Below are 18485 nucleotides of genomic sequence, written 5' to 3'. Positions count from 1 at the left end.
TGGTCCCTCCTGTCATGGAGACTGCAGCTCAGTGGAGGAGACAGATGGTAAACACACAAAAACAATACAAACGCTGCATCTGTTCATGCTTCGGGGCCCTTTGCTTGATTCTGTCTTCTTGATGTTGCTCTTTATTCTAATATTTTTGTCATTTGGTGGAGCTTAAATATAAGCTCCTCACTCTCCTTGCTACAGGGTCACTCTAATACATTCCCCTGATTTTTTTTTTCCCTTTTCCATTATGGTTTATCACAGGATATTGAATATAGTTCCCTGTACTATACAGTAGGACTTGATCCAATTTTCTTATAGAGAACTTAAGAGAAGTTGTTTATCCATTCTCTATATAATAGTTTTCATCTGCTAATCCCAAACTCCCAAACCATCCTTCCCCCACTACCCTTCCTTGGCAACCGCAAATCTATTCTCTATTTGTATGTTTCATAAACAAGCTCATTTGTTTCATATTTTAAATTTCACATATAAGTGATCTCATATGATGTGCGTCTTTGGCTGGCTTACCTCAGTTAGTGTGATCATCCCAAGGTCCATCCATATTGCTGCAAGTGACATTATTTTATTCTTTTTTATGGCTGGTTAATGTTCCATTGTATAGATATACCACATCTTCTTTATCCATTCAGCTGCCGATGGACACTGAGGTTGCTTCTGTATCTTGGCTATTGTGGATAGTGTTGCTATGACCACAGAGCTGCATGCATCTTTTCATATTAGGATTCTGTCCAGTACAGCCCTTTGATTTTGTTCTCTGAGTAGCACTCACCATTACCGGATATTTTCTTGTGCGTTTTTTGATTATTATTATCTATCTCTCACCCACAGGTCAATTTCAAAAGGACGGTCTTGTGTCTCTCATTCACAGCTACATCTGGGCCCTGAAACACTGCCCTTTGTCTAACAGAGGCTGAGGAAACCTGAACAACTACATGAAGAAGCAATGACAGAAAATTGGCACCTCACCTTTCTATCACACAAAAAGAGATTCTATTTTTATCATGTGCAAATTAGCTGGTGATTTTACTTACTCCTCCTCACTCAAAAAACTGCACTGATGTGATAAAAGGACAATTACTTCTTCTGTTCCTCATGAAAAAACTAAGGACATCAGAGGACTGACAGAACTCCAGCTGGATACAATGCAAGTAAACCTTTAGTCAGGGGGTGTTTCTTACCTGGTTACTGTATGATGTCGTCCAATTGGCACTTGGAAATGTTAAAATTAGTGCACAGACCCATATTACAATTGTCACAATTCCGGGTGGGCATGATTGACTTGAGGAGCTCCATCTGACACCCTAGAACTCATTGTCAAGCATTTCAGAGTCTGTTCATCCAGCCATCCTGGTATGGAATGGGCACTGTGCTGAACACGGTTGTCCAAAGACAAACGAGACAGTCTGGCTCACGGTGGCACCATGGGGGAGACCGAGATGAAAATCAGCAAATATTATATGCTGTGATTCATGCAGTGATAGAGGGGCAGAGGAACATGCTGGAAGGAAACATAACAGAACCTGAGACAGTCAGGGTGGGGAGCTGCCTGGAGGAGGCATTTTCCATGTTGAATGTTAATGGATGGAGGAATGGAATGGAGGCCGCTGGGAGGAGAAGACAGCAAGGGTACAGGCGCAGGAGGGGAAGCGTCCTGAGTATTCAGAAAATGAGACGCTGCTGTGGGAGCAGGAAAGAGTGGGAAGGAGGGGGGTCAGCCAGGCAGGAGGACCCATCTGATACGATACTGGACGCCACTTCTGAGGACCAGATCCCATCTTGTTCCTTCTGCCCTCCTGTCTCTGAATCCTACCCAGGACCTAGGAGCCTGCCGTGTGAGAGCCAGGATCCAGATTCATGAAGATCACAGGAGCAGTTGTGTCACTCTTGTTCATTTCTTTGGGAAGAATTTTTTGCCTACCTTGGAGAATCTGGAGGTAAGCAATTTTCTCTTGTGCTTCTTTTTGTTCCTGGTAACAGCAAGCTTTTAAAAAGTCAGCATATGTCCATTAACTTTGAAGACTGCAGCAAGGAATCCAGGAAATTTCCAGTGTTTGGACAACAAGCAATGAAGAGTAGCTTCCCCCCAGCAGTGTGCAATACTGGTACCTGCCCTCCAGTTAGACATCAGGACGGACAGACAGACAATTAGAAGAGGAGATTAGCATTTGACACAACTGGGTTCTTTTCTGGTTTATTAGAAACCTCAGAGATCCTAATTTTGCTTTCCTCTTCCATGATGAAAACATAAGTACCTCTTGTGGTTTTACTGCTTCGTTCATCAAAAAACTTGGCCACCAAAATAGCATCCGTGTTCTGTAAAACCTGAAAGAGCAATTTTGGGAGAAGCACTGCAGTTGTAGATCTCCAGCTACCCTCCCAGGCTACTCACCAAGGGGCACGCTAAATTCCTTTAAGCGTGAACTGCTCAGCAAGAAATACTTTACCCACATTTAAACCCACACCCAGAGTCCCCCTGGAGTCTTCACATCTCTGGGTCATGCTGTACACACGCTCATATCGTGGCAGCTGACTTTGAGGCACAGCACTCCAGGAGATGGAAATTGCGGCAAGTGCTACTGAGTCAGCGGGGTGAGAGGGGCAGAGGGACCTCACATGAGGGCGCCGTGTGTCTGTCCGCTGCCCCTGCAGCTTCCTGGAGCTGGGAGTCTGTGGGCAGGTCTGAGAGCAGCCAGAGAGGGAAGGATTAATGCCAGGATAGTAGCCATCACAAAGGGCAAGAAACAACTCTGCTAGATTTAGCAAATTAAAGTACAGAATTCTCAGTTGAACTTAAATTTCAGAAAAATAATTTTTAGCATAAGTATATCCCAAGTGTTGCATTGGATATACTTATACTATTTTTTTTTTTTTTCCCACTGAAATTCTAATGTAACTGGATGTCCTGCATTTAATCTGGCAACCCTTCCTGGTAGGTCTGCAACTCACCAGTCCCTCCACCTAGTGTCCCAGCCCACTCTACCCCTGCTGTTTTCTTCCTTCTTTCCTGCTCTTCTGGCCCATCCTCCTCCTGTCATTCTTCCCCAGCAATACAAGAGAGGATCTGATGATAGGTCTCAAATCACGGAAGCTCATTCAATACTGATATGTTCTTTTCCCCTGTGTGCATGTTTACTTCTTTGTGGCTGTCCACAGCTTAAAGACTTTATTCCCTGTTTAAATCACCCCAAGCAACATACAAGTGAAGAGGGGAAATAGAGGGATAACTGCTTTAACAATTCAAGCAGCCCCTTCTGAAGCGCTGGAGAGCATAAGCTGTCAGCACCAGGCCCCCTACTTTGCCGGCACCTCCCTGGAGAAATCCAGTTCATAGCCTCCACATCCAGTTTTTGCCACCCAAGCCCGAGGCCACTCAGCAGCTTTCATCTGGGGAACAGAGAGAAGACACTGGGAAGAGGAGGCCGAGACAAAGCATCCAGCTATCGCAGAGTGAGATCCGGGATCACTGTAACTGCATTTATGTGAGTGTCAGAGTTCACATGTGGGGCGACAATTAAGTGGTAGGTGGTATTGGGGAAAACTTATGAACATGGAGGCTGATGATAGATACTGGCAACCTAAGCTAACAAGAAAAGTTAAATGGGTTTGGCTGTGTTGAAATACCACAAATTACACTTCTACCTTGGATGCCTAATTACCATATGGTGCCATGATACTTATGTATATCATTTTATATGCCTTAAATTAATTTTGTTAAATTAACTTTGTTATTAACTTTGTAATTTGATTAGAACAGGAGACCCAGCCTGTGGTGACCTGTAGGATGGATATCTGCTGCTCTGAGAAATTCAGGGCAGCTACGGGCTGAGTCATGGTGAGAAGGCCTCCGTGCATGGCTCCCAGTAACTCTCCACTTTTTGGGTGCATGTGTACCCTGGGTATCCTGCCTCGCTTCTGACAGAAGGGATGGGGTGTCACTTCTGAGACTGGGTGGAATATGCCTGTGCCTTCTGCCCTTCTAGCCATCTCTCTCCCTCTCTTGTCCTGGAAAATCCAGTTGCCACGTCATGAGATGCCCTGCGGAGAGGCCCACACAGCAGGGACCTTGTGGAGGCCTCTGGCCAACAGCCACTGGGACCCTGAGACTTGGCAACAGCGGGGGAGTGAACTTGGGAAAGTATCCGCCCCCAGGTGAGCCTTGAGATGCAGACAGACGGTGGAAATTTCATACAGTCTTGTGAAAAGCTCCAAGCCAAAGGCATCCTGACCACAGGCACTGAGATAATAATTTTTAGTAACAAAAATTCATTAATAATATCTGCTTCCGTGGTGGCTCAGTACTAAAGAAGCTGCAATGCAGGAGATGAGGGTTCAATCCCTGAGTTGGGAAGAAACCCTGAAGAAGAAGGAAATGGTAACCCACTCCAGTATTCTTGCCTGGAGAATCCTATGGACAGAGGAGACTAGTGGGCTGTAGTTTGTGGGGTTGCAAAGACTCACACAAGACTTAGCAACTAAACAACAAAAGCAAACAATAAAATATTAAATGTGGGTTACTAAACAAGACCAAACAACACAAAATAATAAATGTGGGTTACTAAACAACAAGAGCAAACAATAACAAAATAATAAATGTGTGTTGTTTGGCACTGCTCAACTCTGAGGTAATTTGCAGCAACAGGTAAAAGAATACAGCCACTCCCTGAGGCCTGCACTTGCGTGGTACTTCACTGACAGCTGAAGGCATAACCACTCTGCAATGCAGACCCCCCAACAGCCCAAGAGGCTCCAGTGTGTGCAGTGACGGCGGGTGGGGGCTGGGAAGGAAGACCGGCCTGGAAACTGGCGGCTTACTGCACCCACATTGCCAGGTTCTCGGGAGCGCTAGAAACGCTCCTGCATGTCACTGAGCAGTCTTGAAATCCTGCTATCATAACCCTGATTTCTGTTTGCAACCTGAATACCCAGTCGCCCGTGGGGCCCCGGAATTGTCTGGCCTTTCCCTTTGATTTACGTTCTTGGCCAAGTTCCAGGCCACTTCTGTCCGAGAATCCTCAGATACAGACTCTTGAGGAAGGGATGCCCCTTATTCAAGGCGCTGTGTCTCTTGACTCCAAGGCTCCCATTCCGACCTCAGCTGTGTGATGCTGGAGGCAGCTCCTCGGAGGGGAGCCCGGCTGTGGCTGCGGCGCGGTGCCGGGCCCGGCCCACAGGGGGCGGCAGAGGGCGCCGCAGGGCTGGGGGCGGCGGGGCTGCTCCTTCGGCTTCCCGGCCCAGGCGCTGAAAGCAGTTTGCCTTTTCCTCGACCCTGGCCCTAGCACAGTCAGCTTCGTGGGGCCCCGCAGAGGCAGGAGCACCCTCTCCTAAGAGACTGGGATCCCAGCTGCTGGAACCCGTCGTCGACTTTCTAAACTGGCATAATTTCAGTCTCTTCCTTATTTCTCGAGCACCCCCAGCCTAACAGGCGGCCGCCTCCCAGATGCTGCCTCCGCGACCCTTTTGAGTTCTCCGGGGCCTCTGCAGTTAACCTCATCAACAAGCCTTCCGCCTACATCGTCTCTCTTGCAAAAGCAAGCCGCCGTGATTTCTGTCTCCTGCGTGGACCCTGGCGGACACGGCGCTTCGCGTCCACACCTGCCCTCGGGCCTGCTTAGCATCTGCCTCCTGCAAAGCGAGCCTCTCGGCCGGCACAGCCAACCCTCCAAGGGAAGCCTGCTGCCTCCGTAGCCCAGGCTCCTGCGTCTCCTCACCCCCGGCCCAGCCCTGCCCTGGGGGAGGTGAGGCCCGCAGACAGGCCAAGCCCAGAGCCGGTGACTCAGAAGGGCTGAGGCAGGGGGAGTCCGCGCGGAGAAGCGGCAGCCCAGCGCTGGCAGGACTGTGCCCGTGTGTCCAGCCTCAGCGGGAATCCCAGGGGCTGCGGAGAGCAGGGGACAGCAGGCAGCAGCGCTGGCCACCCATCTGGGAGACAGGGGCGGACCTCAACTCTTGGGCTGCTCTCTGGTTTTACCTGCTGCAGGGGCGCCTCCACGGTCGGCTCTCTCCTTCTTTAAAGGGCAGTGTTACAGGTCTCCCCAATGTTTTATGATACTTTTGTGTGAGTTAGGGGGCCCATCCATAACGCAGTTGCTTAGGAGGGGCGGCCTGAAAAGGGAAAAGCGAAACTGTGAGTCGTTCAGTTGCATCTGAACATAAACGCAAATTGAGATGTAAAACGTTCTGTCAGGCAGTGACTAAGGCTGATTGCAGTATTTAAACAGATGATGCAGTGAGCTGGTTACACGGGCAGTGCATAATCTGAGTGCTTGAAAGGGGCGGGGGAGAGGAACCCCACAGGAAGCCGCCCGCCTTTGAGGCAGGACGGAGGAAGAAGTGTGCCCAGGCTGGGTTCTCAGGAAGCACACACTTAGGCATGGTTCCGAGTTCACGGTGTTCACCAGAAGTCAGCCACCAGGAGGGAAAGGAGTAACAGGGTGGCGGAGGAAGAAACCGTCTGTGACGCAGCCCAGACAAACCTCCGCCAGGTCTGGAGCGTTGCCCACTAGAGTGTCCGGCGTTGCGTCAGAATGGCTGGGTGCCTAACACCCAGCCGCTTGGTCCCAGGATGTGGGCTGGTCGGGAAGGCCGTGACCACCAACAGGACTGACCCTGCAGGGGCTGATGGCCGGAGGCGGGCTGCCCGCTGCGCCCCTGCCGCTGGGCTGCGGGTCCCTCCCTGAAGGGGACCTGAGCCTCTCGTGTCTCCCACCGTAGAATCGCCAGAGCCCGGGGCGGAGGATCCCGGATGGAGGCTGGACCCACCCGCGGTCTGAACAGGGGTGCTGGAGCCAGGCTCCTAATGGGGGTTCTGCAGGGAACGAACACACGGCCTTGCCCTTCCTTCTGTTTATAATGTCTGACTAGTGACTGCAGCCGGGACATTAAAAGACGCTTGCTCCCTTGAAAAATCTTCATTTTGAAACATTTCTTAGAGTGAAGCACAATTTACATATCTGACCCAAGTAAATGTACATCACAAAAATATGTATTTTTTTATTATTACTCATCAAGTGTATTAAAAAATAAATATTTACCTTAAACACAAAAAAAATAAAGAAAAGACGCTTGCTCCTTGGAATAAAAGCTGTGACCAACCTAGACAGTATATGAAAAAGCAAAGACGTTACTTTACAGAAAAGGTCCATATAGTCAAAGCTATGGTTTTTCCAGTAGTCATGTATGGATGTGAGAGTTGAACTATAAAGAAAGCTGAATGCCGAAGAATTGATGCTTTTGAAATGTGGTGTTGGAGAAAACTCTTGAGAGTCCCTTGGACTGCAAGGAGAGCCAACCAGTCCATCCTAAAGGAGATCAGTCCTGAATATTCATTGGAAGGACTGATGTTGAAGCTGAAACTCCAATACTTTGGCCACGTGATGCGAAGAACTGACTCAGTGGAAAAGATCCTGATGCTGGGAAAGACTTGAAGGCGGGAGAAGAAGGGGACCGTCAGATGGATGGATGGCGTCACCGACTCAATGGACATGAGTTTGAGTAAGCTCCGGGAGTTGGTGATGGGCAGGGAGGCCTGGCGTGCTGCAGCCCACGGGGTCTCAAAGAGTCAGGCACGACTGAGCGAATGAACTGACTGAGTGGCTCCTATAGGCCAGACCCGGTCAGAACCAGCCACGGGGAGCTGGAGACATCCAGCCTGCACCTGTGAGTGCCTTGAGCGGAGCCAGGGAAGGGAAAGGACCCTGCAAGCAAGCAGAGCCAGGAAATCCTCTCAGCAGCTTTCCTGACTTTCTTTCCAGAGCAACAAGACTCAGAACCACGGCTTACTGGCCGCCAGCCGCCAACTAACCTGTGTGCTCCTGTCGGGTCAGGCCACCTTGACTCACTGAGAAAAGCTCCTTCAGGAACGAAAGCCTCACCCCCTCAGCTGCCAAGAGTGCTGCCCGCAGCCCCCCGTGGTGACCCCTTTGGGGATGGCAGTCGCTGAGGGGAGCCATTGTGCCCCAGGGCGTACCCCTTTCTGTGGTTCGTGCCTGCGTGCCAGGTCACCTCAGTCTGTCCAGCTCCTTGCAACCCTATGAACTGTAGCCCATTGGGCATCTCTGTCCGTGGAATTCTCTAAGAATACTGGAGTGGGTTGCCATGCCCTCCTCCAGAGGATCAATCCCTGCCAACCCAGGGACTGAACCCACGTCTCTTATATCTCCTGCATTGGCAGACCACTAGCACCACCTGGGAAGCCCAAGCTGACTAGGGTGAGGAGTCTGCCATCTGGCCAATTATTTACAATGTTAAATTGTGTGTCTCCACCCACTCAGGAGCAGGGAGTTTGGTATGTTCATAGCTGTATGTACACGGTGCCAGTATTAACACACAGTGTGAATTCAGATAAATTTGTTAATGAATTCACTCACTGAGTGCCAAGCCTATGCCTGATGACATAACCCAGAGGACCCCATGGGGCATTCCTAGGACAGACTCCTCTCCTCTGCTATAACTCTTCTCTGGTACCCAGATAATAGTATCTCGCGCATATATCCTGAATTTTCCAGGTGCTAAAAGCCACCACCAAAAGAAATTAAGCTTGATGATCAAGAAACTGCTTGATGATCATGAGCATGTAGCCCTCAGACCTACTGATGCCTCAAGATTGATAACGTTAACCCAACAGCCCTGTTACCACACCATCAGCCAATCAGAGAGCTGTGCATGAGCTGATTGCAGGCCCTGGAATGCCCCTCCCTCACCTGGCTTTTTAAAAATGCTTCGCTGAAGCCCTTTGAGGAGTTTGGGTTTGTGAGGGCAATCTACCCATTCTCTTGCTCGGCCCTGCAATAAACATTTCTCTGCTCCAAACTCCAGTGTTTGATATTTCAGTTTGTTTGGCCTCACTGTGTGTCAGGCACATGAACTTGTGTTTAGTCGCAATGATGCTTTCAGAAATTCTGATCTACTGGGGTAATTAGACCAGTAGAAAAATAATGATAACGCAGTGCAGTAAGTGCTCAAGTGACGTGCGCTGCTTGCTCTGCCGGGGCAAAGCTTCCTGAGAAGGAGATAAGGGACTGCTGTCCGGGGAGGAGCCAGCAGAGAGGCCCAGCACTGGGTGAACCCCAGGATGACCTGAGCAGGCAGGCCGGTGATTGTAGAGGTCTCTAGGACATCAGGGTCAGGAGGACAATGAGACGGGGGGCCAGGCAAGCCCTAAGATCCGGAACCACCACTTCCGGAAAGTTGTTGTCAGAACTCGAGCATGAATGCACCAAGTCTCACACAGGAGGCAGATCACTGCCGCGTCGGTTAGGGTGGCAGGAAGCAAGGAGCAACGTCCGTGTTGATCAAGAGGGAGACAGCCCAGTAAGTAAAGCAGCTTCCATATTTTGGAACTGCAGCTTTCAGAGGGAGTTGCATCGGTCTGTATGCACCAACTTGGAAAGACGTACGTAATACATTAGAGGGGAAGGGAGATTATATACTGATACCCATTTCATTCAAGTATGTGTACACATATGTTATATAAACAGAAAAAGGCATCTGGAAGGAAGCAGGCAGTTGGGACTGTGGAACAGACAAGGGGAGGCAATCACTTTGGGGTATTATTTGAATCTGTTAAAACCAGCATGGATTAACTTTCAGATCAAGGGGAAAAAGATATAAAACAAAATCCAAGGAGCTTGTGGTCACTGGGCATCAGGGACAAACTGAAGGTGCACAAGATCAGGTCAGGATAATTGATCAAAACAGGTCACAGGGGTTGAAGCAAACGAGAAGCAGAAATCAGGGAGGTGAGCTAGGTCAAGAGCAGGGCAGGGCAGTGGGAGGGGCAGAGACGCAGGAGACCTGCGTCCAGGAGATGCACTGCTGACCTCTGCCAGGACCCGCTTCCTGTGGCCTCGCATGTGCAGTCGTCCTCGGAGGGTGAAGGTGTTCTCACAAGGAGGCCCAAGCCTTCTAGCTCTCTCTAAGCCACCCCTCCCTCCATCCACCCCGAGGAAAGAGAAGACGGACAGCCTCTGCCATTTCTCACCAGTTCCTTACACCGAAAAAAGGCCTTTCTGTTTCGCTCCTTGCAGGACCCCTCAGAGCCTTTATTTTTTTTTTAAGTATTTATTTATGTATTTAGGCTGCACTGGGTCTTAGGTGAAATACACAGAATCTTTGATCTTCGTTGCAGCGTGTGGGATCTTTTTCAGTTGCAGCCTGCAGGATCTCCAGTTGCAGCATATGGAGTCTAGTTCCTTGACCAGGGATCGAACCCCGGCCCCCTTCATTGGGAGTGTGTAGTCTTAGCCACTGGACCGCCAGGGAGGTCCTGTCTTAGAGCCTTTAGCAAGCTTATTGTTTGCCTTGTGAATGTCTAAGGCACGCCATGTGCAGTATTTCCAAAAAGGATTTAACACAGGGCACTCCTGCGTTAGGTAATAGATTTTACTTACCGCCAAGTTTTCATTACACCAGTATTATATGGGTCCTTTCTCCTTGTCAACAACCCCAGACCATCTTCCTGGAGGGAAAGGCCACGTGGAAAGAGAGGGCCTGCAGAAGTCATATGCCAGAGGCCTGAGGTGCCCGGCCTGAGAGTGGGGCCATGTTAACCCCATAGCCCAGCCCAGGGATTGCAGCCCCCCGAGACAGCCAGCTGGTTCTAGTGGGACACAGACCCAGAGAATCACGAGTTTTGTGTCAAGCTGCTAAGTTTTGGGGTGCTGTGTTATGCAGCCACAGATAACTAATACTCTCCTATCCTTTCTCCAGTGTCAATCTGCTCCGCTTGCAAGGAAAAAATGAAAATTTGTTCATATCATTACTTTGTTTTTAATAGTGCCATCAAATATCTATTTTTTTTGTAATCCCTTTTATCTTTTTGAGTAGTTTTTGAGCTTTATAAACATAGATCCACACTCCATGTATTGTAGGGAGAATGGAATTGTGGAAAACTCACCCAGTGAAATATTATTACAACATGAAATAAACATTGCCACACACAATACCAAGGAAGGATGAAGCTTTGAGGCATGGTTATTGTATTGAAAACAACACCTTGCAGAAAACTAAAATACAGGTCATTCATCTTTTTATATGGTTCTTGTCCATTTCTTCTTGAGTTTCTGCTACATTTCTTTTATCCATTTTTCTTTGGGATTGTCTTTTTCTTCTTAATTTGTTGGAATTCTTTATAAATTTTAAGAAGTGTCCCCCAAGATTGGAGTGCTAGGAATTACTTGAATCTTGAGAAACATTTCTAAGGATAGAGTTTAAAATGACCAAACCAAACCAACCAATTAAAAAACACTCTGGAAAATATTGGAAAAAAGAACAAATAAAATTAACGTGTTACACAGTCCCTTTAACTTCTTAGCTGAAAATCCCAAGGCTCAGAGACCCAGTAGAAATTTGCCAGTAAGAAGCTATTTACATAAATCCACAATGTACAGAGGTTCTATTTCATATTTGCCTTCTACCAAAAGGAAATGCATCATTTAACTTGAGATATGACCCCCTTTTAAACATTTGCTGGATAGACCAATGAATTACTGTTCTTCCCAGTAGTGGATTTATATTGCACTAAGAAAAGATAAACTCCTTTAACCCCTGTAGAGTCACATTTCTTTCGCTTGGGTCACTTGATAGGGCCATTATAGACTCAGATGACGTGCAGGACTCTGTTTAATATCTGGCAATTTTCTTGTGCCTCTCCACTTATTAAAAGAATGTCTCCATTAGCAGTCATTAGTACATTCTGTCAAGATGGGAGCTAAATTCTCCTTAACAGCTTAAGAGAATGCTTTTTCAAGGAAAATAATGGACTTAATTGCTCAGTGAAATAGTTATTGCTTTCTTTGTCATAACCGCTCCCTCCTCCCTGCAGGTGGAATCAGACACTGCTTACCCCGGTCAAAGATCCAGGCTGTTTCCTCGCGACCCTGTGAGGCATCTTGCTCCAGGCTATGGCCTCTCTGGTGGCAGGCCACTGTCCCCAGGAATAAGCCGAGTTCCTCACCCATCATGGGGAGGCACCAAGGCCTGGAGAAAGAGGAATAAGGCACTCACTGAGCAAGCAGCTTCGTCTGAGGGACTCTGTTTTAGCAACAAGAAGCCCAACATTTTAGAGAAATAATCACCAATCCTGGGACTCCACGCTGACAGTAATCTCCTTTTTGAACTTTCATTTGAAACATATGCTCTGTGGAAAATGTGGTTCAAGGAGGGAGCTTGTAGGAGTGTGTGCATGTGTTTATGATTAAAAAGAGCTTTCTATGTCGCTTATTTACACAAAACCTTACAGTGTATATCGTGAAAAGCTTCTGCCTCTTAAATATGGGTATCTCTCTCCAGGTTTTGTCTCATTCTTACTCCTTTCCTCACAGGTCAGTCCACTCTCAGGGTCATTTATCACTGCACCCACATCAGCTAAAACACCTTCAGGTGAAAATAATGAAATGCTAACTCACAGAGACATTTAATAAACGTAAGTGTCACAAGAAGTCTAGATGTTGGCAAATCCAGACTTTGTTCAGCGGATCAAGAAGGGCAGCAGCGCCCAAAGTTCTGACTGTCTTTCTGCCCAGTCACGCCCTTCAAGGTGCTGCTCTAACGGTTTCCATTTTCTCCTGGCAGGTCACTGACAGGAAGGAAGGACATGAATGCAGAACAGCCCTTCTCCTCTTGGAGAAAATCCTTCCCAGAAATACATGCGTCTTATTGGCTCGAGTTGGGTCACATGACTCACCCCTGGGCCAATCAGAGGCAAGTGAGGAACCCTATCTGGACTCAGGCCGATCATGATTTTTCCTCTCTATCTGGGCCCTAGCCACCCAAACACAGGTGGGATTCTACTCAGAAGGAAGGAGGAAGAGCTGTTTGGGGGGAGACGGCTCCCAGATCCTTATTTCCAGCCCTGACTGTTCTGTCATCTGTCATCCAACTGCCCGGACTACCTACCTCGATGTCCTGTTGCCTCAAACGCCATCTGTTGGGGGAAATTCCTTTTCCCATCTAATAGGTGGCTCCTTTTTCATTTCTCAACTTAACCAATGGTAGTTTCGTCCATCCATCCACCATGGAGGTTGCAACCCTGAGAGTCATATTTTTTTAAACTTTTTTTTTTTAAGAGCTGAAGCTCCAATACTTTGACCACCTGATGCTAAGTGTCAACTCGCTGGAAAAGATCCCGATGTGGGGAAAGACTGAAGGCAAAAGGAGAACGGGGTGGCAGAGGGTGACAGGGCTATGAAGCATCACCAACTCAATGGACACGAATTTGAGCAAACTCTGGGAAATAGTGAAGGACAGAGGAGCCTGGTATGCTGCAGTCCATGGGTCTGCAGGGTCGGACATGACTTAGCAACTGAATGACGAACACAGCTTATTTATTTATTTGGCTCTGCTGCTTGGCATGTGGAATACTAGTTCCCCAACCAGGTACTGAACCCATGCCCCCTGCAGTGGAAGCACAGGACTGCCTGGGAAGTCCCCAGCATCATTTTTGATGCCCTCTCAGTCTGGACTGCCTTATCCAGTTGGTCTCCGGAGCAGTAGCACCTTTATCATCCCATGCTGGCTCATCATCTCTACCAGCTGTCAGTCATCTGTTCCAGATGCGCGTGGACCACTTCATTTCACCTGAAATGGGCTCCAGCCTCCAGGACCATGTGCTCTGCCAGCAGACCCACCTTCCTAAAAAAAAGCCTGCAGTCCTCATCCCTCCTGCTCTAGAATGAGGCTCCCATGTTCCTACAGGAGGAAAACCCATAATGCTTATTTTAGGTTTTAAGATCTTCTAAACATTATCTTTTAAAAAGGATTCCCCATTATTTTCTGCTCCAGCCACACTGGTTGAGTCATTGTTCCCTGACATATGTTTTAATGCATTCCCATTACGACACATTTGTCCACATCATTTGCAGAGATAAGACCTTTCTGCTTTCTCTCTTCTTTCTGAATCCTACCTGGCCAACTCCTGTCTCACTGCTGAAATCTCCTTAAAATATCCTAGGCTTCAGTGAATGTTTTCTCCTCTGAAATCCTACCTGCTAATGGAAATATGAGTAAATTTTTTAAAAGAAATCTCAGGATTAAATAATTAAGTAAGAATAATTCTCTTATGGCCATATTACCAGTGCTTTGAAATGTGCCATAATAATGCTTACATGGTAAATAATGATACAATACCCATTGTTCAATATTGAAGAAATTTTTAAAAATATTCCATTCTGATTATTAACCTTCAGAAAGTTTGGAATCTTTTCAAAAGGTAAAAGTATTAGTACTTTAAAACAAGACTGCATCAGATTCTTCAAAAGGCTGCCAGTGAATCTATGCAATTTGATGTCATCAGTGGAGAGACCATTCATTCATTCACAGTCAAAAGATTGCAATTTTATTGCCTGACAACTGTCACCAGAATTCTTGGCAGGAGAACTCTCTATATTTAGGAGAATATCTTGACAAATTGCTTGGGGATAGAGAATGAGATTCAGAAATAACTTGACGACACTATGTGTATCCGACACCACACTCATGTCCAGGGAAGTGGAGGATTTCGCCTCCTCACCATTTCCTCAAAAAGAAATGCTAAGCCATTTAAAGAAAAATGGCAAAGTTATCGAGACAGAGCATTATGTTGAGAATCAGAAGACACACAGAACTCTTTTCTATTCAAGTATTTTACAAGAACTATAGCAAAAGAGCAGGGGGCCTTGAAATTGCTCCTAAACTTAGGTGAAGGTGGCCCTGGTACTAAGTCACCTATAGAGCTTCTCTGAAAGAGTTTTTGCAAGTGTAGCTTTTGGTTGATATCTAGGATTTTTCTATTTATTCTGGCTTTGCCACTTAAAGCTTTGTCAAAACTCTCTGAACTTATTTCTTCATTTGGGAAATAGAAGAGGGAAGACAATACTGTATCCAAGCCTGCTCTGTATTTTATTTTCTAGATGCACATATGCATTTATGTTTCTTTTCCATAAGACTGAGTTCTCATTTTTCAATTCACATTTCTTTGGTAAAATTATCTACATTTGTAGTGATGCTTTGGGATGCAAGTAAAAGAAAACTGCTTTTCAATCAGTTTATGCCCTAAAGGAGATTGATGTGTTCATGTAGCTGAAAAAGTCCAGATGCTGGGTAGCCATCAGGTCTGGTTCCACAAGCCCCCCAATCTGCCTCTCTATGATTTCCTTGTCCCCTTCTTCTTTTGTGGGTTGATTGCACACTCAGGCAGACAGCAAGGTGACTGGTGCATATCCTGACCTTGCAGCCTGGCCATAATAACATCTATTAGAAGAATCATCTAATCCAGCAGCTCCGCTCTTAAGATCAGAAACCCTCCTGACCAGAAACTCCTACCAAACCTTCCATTTCACCTCATTGGTCAGGATTTTGTCACAAGACCACTTCTAAACCAATCTCCTTGGCCTGAGGAATGCCACATGCTGATTATCTAAGATTTAGATTCTGAAACTAATCTCTGGGGCAAGGGGGCAGGATTACTCAGGGACCAATCAAGCCCACGCGCAACTGCAGGTGGAGTTAGCTCCTGTAAACCTTGAGCAGGTGGGGGGTGGGGGGTAGAGTATCTTTGAGCAAAAAAAACAAGGGTGCTTCCAGAATGAGGCAAGAGGAAATGGACGCTGAATTGGCATCTTCAAAGTTTGCTCTGTACAGAACTGTAGAATACCCACTTCAGCCTGGGGATCTGAACCGGATACGGCCGCGTCTGGTAACCAAAGGCCCAAATGTTCACAGAGTTCAAGTCTGCTAGATCTTTATCTAACAAAGTCTAAAAATTTCCACAAGGAAATGAGAAACATGTAAATAATTACAGCTCTGTGGTTGACGGTACACCAGCATACGTGAAACCAATTGTTTCCACTCCATATGGGAAACTAATCAGCTTAATTACATGGCAAAAAAATAACTCAAGAACCAAAACTGCCCCAGTGTTTCATCAGAGGCAAATAAAAGAAACTGAAAAATAAACTTTCTTCAAACAGAAAAAATAGGTAAAATCTTGGAAAGGATCTATCAGCAGTCAAGTGGTATTTAATTGCTTTCTTTTAAAGGAGCTGGTAAATACACTCTTTTCAGGTAGAAAAATAGATGAAATGTAAAAAAAAAATCAGAGACTGCAGTTTTTAATTGCTAATCATTAATCTCCATTTTTATTCCCCCACCAAGGTTACACTCAGAATTTTCTTAATGCTTTCAAAAGACTGTCAGTTCTGTGGCAGTGCTGGGCAGTCTTTGAATCCCTTCCTGCTTTGAGCTCAAATTGACTTAGAAGTACAGTTGAGCCATTCTTCCAACAAAACAGCTATTGAGGGCCTCTGAGGTACCAGGCTGCCCTGTGCCCGTCGCATCATCACGTGGTCAGCCAGCTGCCTCCCTCCCCTTTCAGGGGAAGGGGGCTCCTTGGAAGCCATCATCCAGTGTCCCCTGTGACATTAGACCTTCTTTTGAGCTGCCTTGATCCTTCCTCTGATGTCAGTTCAGATGGGTCACTGACTTACGGGGCTCCCACTGCCAAGAGCTGCGCAGAGAGCGATGTGGGAACGACAGACAGAAATCACGAGCAGAGCTCTCACTCCAGAGAAACTGAAAACCTTCCTGGAGATGGAGCCCCACCAGCAAAGAGAGATGAACACACATATCGAAGAGCTGAGAAGCTCAGACCCAGAGGGTAGGCAGTACAGGAGGGAAGTGTGTCTTTCGACCCCAGGTTAACTCGGGATGCATTTGGGCTGAGACGGGAGGCTGCACCAGGGGGGAGCAGTGGGGGTTCATGAGGGGAATAGAGGCTACACTGGCGAAGGCCCTGGGGCTTAGAGCCAGAGGTAGGCCTGGTGAGCAGGAAAGCGGAAACAGCCTGCGTCTCAGAAGCAGGGGCGTGATGTGTACACGTGTGTGTGTGGCGCCTGTGACTGTGTATCTGCAAAAATGAAGTGACACTCAGTGCTCTGTGTGGTCCAAGTGGGAAGCAAATCCCAAAAAAGAGATGGTGGTGCTGGTTTAGTGGCTAGGTTGTGTCCCACTCTTGCGACCCCATAGACTATAGCCCTCCAGGCTCCTCTGTCCATGGGATTCTCCAGGCAAGAATACTGGAGTGGGTTGCCATTCCCTTCTCCAGGGGATCTTCCCAAGCCGGGAATCAAATCCAGGTCTCCTGCATTGCAGGCAGATTTTTTACCGACTGAGCTACAAGGGATGCCGGCCACACACACAAAAAAGAGGCAGGGGGGATATATGTAAACATAAAGCTGATTCACTTTACTGAACCGCAGGAACTAACACAACATTGTAAAACAACTATACTGCGAGAAAAATTAATTTAAAAACAGAATGAAGTTACGAAGCTCACCCCCTAACAGAGAAAAGATTGACAGGATCTGACCACACACCATTGGAAATGGTCCACACAGGTTTTCCACCCGAGGTTTTCCAGTCCTTTTGGACATAAAGACCTCCATTCTGATGGCAGAAATAACTGGACACCTGTCCTCTTCCGCTGTTTATCAGAATCTGTGGATTGAGAACAATGTAATGCCCGCAGAGTCCCTTCTGTACCCACGTGCCTTTATGGAGCTAAGGTAAGAGAGGCCTTCTTGGACGGACCATTCGGAGACGGCGCTGCTCCTTCTCAGGGCAGGCCCAGCCCCAGGGTAGGACAGCTGGCCCGTGGAAGGGAGTTGAGCTGGCGCTCAGCCTCGGGTGAGGCCCCCAGGTGGGCACCCTTGGCGAGAGGAGAACGGATGCCCCGGTGCCGAGGCCCCAAGGACCGAAAGGCGCCGAGGGTTCAGGAAGACTGCATCATGAGACCGGGTTTGGGTCACAACAACAGTGTTCAGATGCATCTGAAAAAGTCATCCTGTGCTTCACAGACAGAGCTTTGGGCACTGAAAAGGATTCGGATACTCCTTGCCATGACTGCCCCTCCCCAAGCCTCTGCGGTCCACAGCAGGGGGTGCAGACCACCCCGACTTCGGTCTAAGGGCCACCAGGGGGCAATAATTAGGAGGGGACACCCCACACTCAGTTCACAGCTGCAGAACGAGAGGGAGAACTGGGGAGAGTAAGGTGGCACTTAGCACGTTGCCTCAGCCAACAGATCACAGGATTTGGTGCTAAATAAATCCCTTTACGTTTGGTTCACACATTTTTGTGTGTATGTGGAAAACATGCCGACAAATGAATAATATTAACATAAAATTCTGAGTTATTAATATCCTTTAACTATAGCCATGAGTTAATTTATTCATTCAAATATTCCAGCATAACCAAAACGTACCACTTTAAAAGTTACTTCAAGGTATCGAGTTTTCCCCACAAAGGGCACAGATTCCATAGATGAGCTCTGAAGCTTTGTCCCATCACCCCTCACATCCAGCCAGACCCTCCGGTCAAGGAAATAGAAAAATATGCCTTAATATCTGTTACCTGTTCTCTTGAGACTGCATGATACTTTGTCACAAGGCCTTGTGTTTATACTGTATAAGGTATTCATTTTAAGCCTTTCATTAAACCAC

The 18485-nt window shown here is 47.3% G+C and overlaps 2 long non-coding RNA genes across 3 annotated transcripts; one reads left to right on the top strand and one right to left on the bottom strand.

Moving 5' to 3' along the window:
* Nucleotides 1-1149: 1149 nt before the first annotated feature.
* On the bottom strand, nucleotides 1150-12659 carry LOC110124989 (uncharacterized). Of its 2 annotated transcripts, XR_002309931.2 has the most exons (4): nucleotides 12417-12659; nucleotides 11855-11988; nucleotides 5981-6114; nucleotides 1150-2337 (listed from the first exon to the last, which is right to left on the bottom strand). It is a non-coding gene; the product is annotated as an uncharacterized lncRNA (long non-coding RNA). The 2 variants fall into 2 exon arrangements; XR_002309932.2 differs by lacking the exons at nucleotides 1150-2337; nucleotides 5981-6114 and adding an exon at nucleotides 9696-11206 and having other exon boundaries at nucleotides 12417-12656.
* LOC139034846 (uncharacterized) lies at nucleotides 9060-12265 on the top strand. The gene is made up of 2 exons (XR_011487434.1): nucleotides 9060-9321; nucleotides 11834-12265. It is a non-coding gene; the product is annotated as an uncharacterized lncRNA (long non-coding RNA).
* Nucleotides 12660-18485: the final 5826 nt, after the last annotated feature.

This window comes from Odocoileus virginianus, chromosome 4, assembly GCF_023699985.2.
Source record: "Odocoileus virginianus isolate 20LAN1187 ecotype Illinois chromosome 4, Ovbor_1.2, whole genome shotgun sequence".
NCBI lineage: Eukaryota > Metazoa > Chordata > Mammalia > Artiodactyla > Cervidae > Odocoileus > Odocoileus virginianus.
The sequence above is the reverse complement of the archived record's forward strand: the minus strand, read 5'-3'. Positions and strand labels throughout refer to the sequence as shown.